Source organism: Pseudoliparis swirei, chromosome 14, assembly GCF_029220125.1.
Source record: "Pseudoliparis swirei isolate HS2019 ecotype Mariana Trench chromosome 14, NWPU_hadal_v1, whole genome shotgun sequence".
Lineage (NCBI taxonomy): Eukaryota > Metazoa > Chordata > Actinopteri > Perciformes > Liparidae > Pseudoliparis > Pseudoliparis swirei.
This window is the reverse complement of record NC_079401.1, coordinates 3,838,140-3,845,931: the sequence shown is the minus strand read 5'-3', so window position 1 is coordinate 3,845,931 and position 7,792 is coordinate 3,838,140.

Genomic DNA, 7,792 nt, shown 5'->3' with positions numbered 1-7,792 from the left:
CGATCAGTGACAGCGTGGACTGTGTTGAAGAAATCGATGACAGTGGAGCCCATCACTGTGCACACGGGAGTGAATGCAAAGCACCTGGTGGAGATGGAAAGGGACAAATATAAAAAAAATATTTATTTAGAAAAAGAAATCCAAAGACAGAAATGTGCTTCATCAGGTGAAGACGGAATTCCATGACATATAATTCAGAATATTTTACACCTATGAGTCGGTTTACTCAGAATAGGGAGTACCACTCTGCCTGTAAGGTGAGTCTAAAATAATAAATACCTTGAGTTAAGCTTGTGCATTCAAAATATTTGACAGAAATCCTTGAGATAAAAACCTGGGCTTCTTTATGAAACATGGGACATGGGCTCATAGAAATAAAATAATCAAAGCATATTTGAATGCCAAGCAGAAGTGTGCAGTGCTATTGTCACAAAGGCAAATGTCGTGACTCTAAAAAACGAATCAAGGATATAAATCTATGCAAATAAACAATAGAGTCTATTCAATTGGTTTCTGCTTCCTTGAAAACTTAATTCCAAATATAAAGAACACATATTTACTCGTTGTTTCCAATGCAAACTTCCGGATATACACATCCTGTTTCAACCAATCCACTCCCAACCACACAGGTCGAGAGAGTGCAGGTACTTTGATTGGATACCGGTGCCACATTTGTAACAATGGCATCTGGAAGGGGATGGGATGTTCATGAAATTAGCTTCATACACAAATATCACCAGCCAGTGTGCAAAATTTCAGAGAAAAAAATGCCAGCAATTTCTTTTTTTCTATCATAATTTCCCCAGCTCCTTCTTTAGTCATTACTGGATTCTCCTACCTCCGACTCTGCATCCGCCGAGGTCTTCGAATTGCATGGTCAGGGCATCACTTTTGAAATAGGACCATGAATCTAGAGACGTTTGACCACTCTTTGTCTCCACATTCTTGAGAAGGATTAGACAACAATCAAGGTTAATACTGAACTACTGGGTGAACAGTGTAGGACTTTTATCCCCCTTTTTATATCTATAAATATTTATTTTCCTACAATTTTTCATAGGACTGAGGGTACAATATGATGACTCTTTCTACACTTAGTAATTGTTAATGTCGTATATACTATATATATATATAAACATACTGATTCGAGCTGTTTTTATTAAATGTACTTTTTGGTTACCTTAAAAATATCTGTTACTGCATTATTGTTAAATGACTGCATTGTATAGTATCCAAGAGTTTCTGTTTCAAACGTAATTCCTCAATTGCTTTCCATCTCCCAGGATGCATCACTTTGTAACTCTTAACATTTGCTCGAAATCCAGAGATAAAGGTCAGTGTGAAGGTCAGACTGAGATCTCAGCCTTAGTAACAGACTCAGGCTCATACTTACAAGCACAGGCACAGGATAGTCGGGCATTGTTTTAATACCCAGAGCTAGTTGTGAGTCTCCTTTGTAGAGAAGAAATGTCACCTGAAAGCATAAACAGTCGAGATGTAGAAAATATTAGGAAATTGCTTTAAAAATATTTTTGAAGTCAACTTTGATTTGATGTTTGTTCTTATTTTCAACATTTCATTTTGGACAAAAGGCTGGACAGACAACCGGCCTAAGAACATGGCACTGATGATGACTCACGTAGTCGCTGGCGTCGTGTAATCTAAAACTAACCCGACAAGCGGATGGTGGGAATTCTGGTAGACTGGTATGAAGGTCGGATGGAGCTAATGTTGGGTCCAGAATGATTTCGACTTCCACTGTGTCTGCACCGCCATCATTGGCCACCAAAAGACACTCTTCGACAACAAGATCTTTGTTATCGAAACAAAGTAAAAAAGAGGAATCTGAGAGAAACGCCACCTACAAAAATAGAGAGACACCTTTATGAACTCACAACATTGTGACTTTTTAACGCACTTTGACTCAAAAACACTTTAATTTCATTAAAAATTATTTACAAAAACTGGATAGATTTACTCTTTGGGTCATATTCATCATTTCTTGATAATTTCTCAGATTTCCTGGAAAGAATTATGTCATTTAATATCGATCACTATTGAGGATACACACAATGTTCTGAGACATGTTTTAGTTCGATTAGTTTGGTTGTGAACAGATTTCACGCAGAACTTTGTTGAAAGAACCGTTCCGTTTACAAGTACCAACTATTTGATCATCTTTTACCCATTATGGATTTGTATAATAATAATAATCAAACACATTTGTTGGGCAATTAGGGGAAACCTTTGCCATGCTCTAAATGAAATCATGCAACCAATTCTAAAATAATCTGTGTCTATGAAAATGTCATTATTTATTTTCTAACATTTTTGTACTTAACTACAGTTTGAAGTTACATTTTTTTCAAAGATTTCAATTCACAAACTTTTTGATTTTACCGAGAGATTCCCCTTGAGATGTAAAATCTCTTTTGAGGACGTCTGTAGCTTATACTAAGATGAGGATGTAAAACATTTAAAAGCACTTTCAACAATGACGCTGTGGGTTTACAGAGTGTACAAAAAACCTGTAATATTCTTAAAACAGAAGATGTAACGGCAAGACTTTTCTCAAACATGGTTTAATTGTGCTCACATTTGCTTCTGTGTATGTCTTTCCATAAAAGGTGATGGGACAGGTGCTGAGGTCCAGTACTTCTCCAGACACAAGTATCAGGGACCGAACCAGCTCAACCTGGCTGGCAGCAACTACAGCGGGAATGTCATGGAAAAAGAAAAATCACACATCAATCTATCAAGACCAACTTTACTTTTCCTTCCCAATCCAAACCTGACTTAAAACGACGTGACTCAATGCAATGAATTCTGTGTGTAAAAGAGAAAATTAATTCCACCAAATAAACATACAAAGACAGTGTGAAGTACAACGAGAGCGGGCTTCAATTTAGGGGTATTATTTCATCCATAAATGTAATCACTTGATATTAAACCCCTCGTGAAACTGCAGAAGAATCATTTTAGTCTATGAAACTTATTTGCCACAAACTTGACTAACAAAAAAGAAGAAGAGTAAGCATTGTCATTTATATTGATTTAATGCATAAGCACATGTTTAGAAATGGTGTCTTATTTTTAAACCCGCGCACATATAACACTGAAAATGCAACGCAGATTTAAATGTACTTTTGATTTTAGCCAGATCAAATTTCCTGCTGAAAAATTAAATGCCTTTAAAATAAAGGTCCCATAGTAAATTAAAATATTTCAATGGCTGCTTACCTGCCAGAACGAAGATCAGCGCAGCCGTCTTCATCATGGAACCCCCTGGCAGTAAAGACAGCAGTAAGTCATAAAACATGTTGTGTAATCCTTGATAACCCTACATTCCATACCATACTAATACATACAGTATAAGGAATAGCATTTGTGGTTTCATTTATACTCAATACCTTTCTTGCATGCTGCATTTGGGTTATTAAAAGGTTCCCAACATTTAAAATGCAATGCTGATTCCCTTAAGTTTGAACTACTTCATTACATTTTGGAACATAGAAGTGGTTGAACCTGAAATGTTATCGGGAACTTTATTTTCATCATAGAATTTAAGAAGAATAAATCGTCAAATTGAGAGTCGAAGCTAGATAAACAAAAACAACATGAAACCACTGTCAAATAAGTTCAATGTTAATGGAACTGATCTAATAGTGAGGGAGACTTTATTCCACCACGAATAAACATTTCGTGCAGAGGTCAAAAGATCAGAAATAAGAGCTGGAGGGCTGCGAAAGTAACCAGTATAATCCGACCTTGAAATATTTCCCAATCATTTTAATAAAAAGTGCAGTTTTATTACTTCGTTCTTCGGCTCTGCATACACAAAATAAGTGTTTAATTTCCCGTCTATATATACGGAGATACCAGAATGATCGTAAAGACCTGTAGTGCATGAGCACTGTCTAAGTGCAGTACAGCTTGTCTTACTTATCTGGAGGTTGGGTGGAGCAGCAGGGTGATGAAGTTGTGCAGGTGGAGGTCGAGATGGAACTCTGGGATGTTTCAGCTCTCGGGCAAGTGTGGGTGCCGAGTGTCTCTCTCGATCTCTTTTTATGCAGGTGGTTGTCGTCCACGCCCCTGAAGTATGAAGGACATCTTAAACGTTCTCAAAGACGACATGTTCACCACAATTCGTCAGAAGGATGGCTCGTTTGATTGAGCGCCACCGCTGCCCGAGGGCAGACGTCGACGCCCGCCTCAGCACTGAGGCCGGTGTTGTTCATACCGTGCGTGTGCGCGTCTCATCATGGCAGAATGTGCTCCTGGCGACGTCTGTGAACGACCACAAGAGTTTCTGAGTTGTTTGCCATGTGTTGATCGGAGAGCTTCTGTCACGCAAAAGCGTTGACAAGAAGATTCATTCACAAACTTTACAGATGTGTATTTTGAGATCAAAATGAGATTGGCTCTATTTTGATTTATTGAATTCTAAGACTCTTTGTCAACGAACAATAATCATAGAAATAATCTTTGCTTTTCACCAATTTTTCCTCCCTGCTGTCGCTGGACCAGTGTTTTCTCTGTCTATGGTTGATGGTCCACAGAAATAAATGTTTGTTGAATCTTAATTGTCTATTCTGAATACATTATCCCTCAGAATCAAAGTCCCATCTTTTCTCACATTACTTTGAGTATTTCATTGGAATATTTACATTTTATGGAACTTTATACTGATACTAAACTACATTTCAGAGGCCAATAGTTTCCCCTTGTGTTTTTATAAGATACTTTTGTAGACTCATACATTACCCATCAGAAGAGTCAAAAAACAAATACTGCTGTTATTTTATATAACAATAGAACAAGCACCATTGTTATCAGCTGCAACATTAAAGTAATGAACAAATCACTGCACCAATATGTATAATTTATTAACATAACATGCTAATCCTAGATTAGAAGGTCCATTTTGCCAAATGAGTATTTTTACTGTTGGTACTTTTTGTACAGAATATGAGAGAGATGTCAAAATCCAAATGTCAGCAACATTTTTTTACATGCTGCACTTTTATTTACAGGATAACCAAAAGACACCGTAGATGAGAAGAAAAAGAAGAAGAGTCTAGTGTTAAAAATCTCAATGTTGCATCACGATGAAGCGGCTCTTCATTTTGATCGACATGAACAAGAATCCTTTGACTTCTGAAATGTTCGACGGAAACGTCGTTCAGTGAATCTGGAAAAGGTGAAGATGTGTTGACCATGTGTGCCAAAAAACGGACAATCACTGCACTTTAATAACTTAGTTATCACATCCAGGAGCAACTGGGACTGGAAGATGTTTACCCACTTTGTACCAAATGATTCAGTACGTCTCAAACCTTTGATCTAAACTCGCTCAACCAGTTCGTCTTCAGTCTGTTTCCTTTGGCTGCGGAACAATTACACACAGTTTTCTTTTCAATTGTTCTGGCTCATTAAACGTCAGGTCATAAATCTCATTTCATCTAAAATAAAAATAACACTAGTTTTACCGCGCCCAAGCAGATGGAGACTGGGTTATCAGGGGGATGACCTGAAAACACCTGTGAGATGGTGTGCCTTTAACACAGGTATTTAGGAATGACTTTTGAACATCTGTACTTAAAAACATATATTTCTTGAATTGAAGTTAGAATATTCGTTCTCTCCAGGTTCCTCTGTTCACTTTGCGACCCGTATTTAGAAACTGTTTCTATTTAGTTACTCTTTATTTCTGTAAGAAGTTATTTTCTCATGTTCCTTAACCCTTGTGTTGCCTTGGGGTCATTTTGACCCGAATCAATATTACACCCTCCTGTTACCTTTATATTTACTAACATATTTTACCCTTTGGGTTCAATTTGACACCAGCAATTAAAACCTCCAGAAAATTATTAGAATTAATATTGTTTTCCAAGTTTAAGTGTGAGGCACTTTATGTTTGTTTGTTGACTACCGAAATAACACCGACATTAAACATTGAATGGGGTCAAATTAATCCTAAGGCGGGGGGAGGGTGTAATATTGATTCGGGTCAAAATGACCCAAAGGCAACAAGGGTTAAGCTCTACCAGGCCAATACAGTTGACTGTATTTAGTCTGCACATTTGCAAACGTCATCTTTAAGCTTGGGGCTCTGTGGGAATTTACAGATAATGTAAAACATGCAAAGCAGATCATCCACAAATAACTGACAACGATTAAAGTAGGGTCAACAAATTTCATCCGTCTGGTTGATATAATCAGTTTAGTTTGGTTATGGTTTATGTTTGCCATGAAGAAAGTCCACGAATAACAACAAGGTTGCAGTAAAGCCTGATGTGATTATGGAAGTCTTAATATACTGGACATTCATCTTGTATTTTCATAAATTCCTGCTTTATTCAACACTTTTATTTGCCTTCTCAGAGGAAAAACAGATAGAAAAAAACATCTTCCACTCCGAAACGTTCTCATAGTTCAACAACAATCACAACTTTCCAGGGAGATGCATCTGTTGACCTTGAGTCGGAGTTCACGGCCCAAAACAAAAGAGCATTCGGTCTGCTGACACCCGTCGGCAAGATTTGAGACTCATCCTGAATATGCTTCATTAGTTGCTTTGACTAAGACTAGATCACATGGAAAAAAAAACCTTATTTTTTAAGTAAAAGACAAAAGGGTTCATTTACAAAATGGAAAATACCTTGTGGTGAAAGCGGCGTGGTTAGGCTTAGCTGCAGGAATGGCTCAGGGAACAGGTGCCAGGAGGAGGCCTAATTGGCTTGGGAACTAATTAAATGTTTTGTTTTCTCTATTTTTAGTCTGTTTTCTTTGGCTTCTGAACAAACAAACACACGCACAGTCACAGTTCTTCCACTCCCTACTCATCAGTCTAACTGCCTTCACCTGTTCACTCACCTTTTATGTTTTGAAATGGGGAAAATGGTATAATATCCAGAGAGCATAACGATAGTTTAATTTGTATTAAGTCCATCAGCTATTGTAGGCTGGAAAGAGTCCAGAACAGTATATTGTGAGGAGCGAAAGTTGGGTGAACAAATCCCAGGAGCAATACCAGACGGCCAATACCTCATCAATGAAATGCGATGGAACTTAATTGTCACGTCGACGTCACAGGTAGCGAGGTGCAGGAGCTCATGTGCAGAGGAATCGAGGAGTCAGTGTAGATAAACAAAAAGGCGCTCTTTTATGAGGCAAACGTTTCCACATAAAAAACAACAAAGTCCAAAAATGGGCAGGCAGAGAATCGGGGTTCAGGGCAGGCAGGCAGGTCGAAACAGGCAGGATCAGGTAAACGCACGAAACACAGGACGACGGAAAAAAGACAACAATCCAGCAACAGACAAGGGAAAGAGTGGCACAATATATAGGAGGGGAAACAGGTGTACGACATGAGACGGTAACGAGACGAGAGTGGCTGAGGACAGGTGAAGGGGATGAAACGATCAAGGAAACAGAGAAGACACAGTAGACACCGAGGAGACAGAGTAGAAAGAGGAGACACAGAACAGACACAGAACAGACCCTTACATTAATACACTCATCAGTAGAAAAACAAGGTACTGTAGAGACTGGAGGTGAAACAATGGTGTTACTTGTGTTAAACAAAATCTTCGGATTTCTCTAAGAGGAATAATAATAATGCAGGAGTGGAATGTTTGTTTACGACATACAGAGTCAGCATTTACAGAGAGGTCAAAGAAAATACATTTGTGATCACTGATCAGGTCCTCACAATGGACATGATCGATATCTAGACCCAGAGAGTTTGTACGTAAAAAAAAAAAAGCCTTGTGTTTTTAAAATGTGTAAA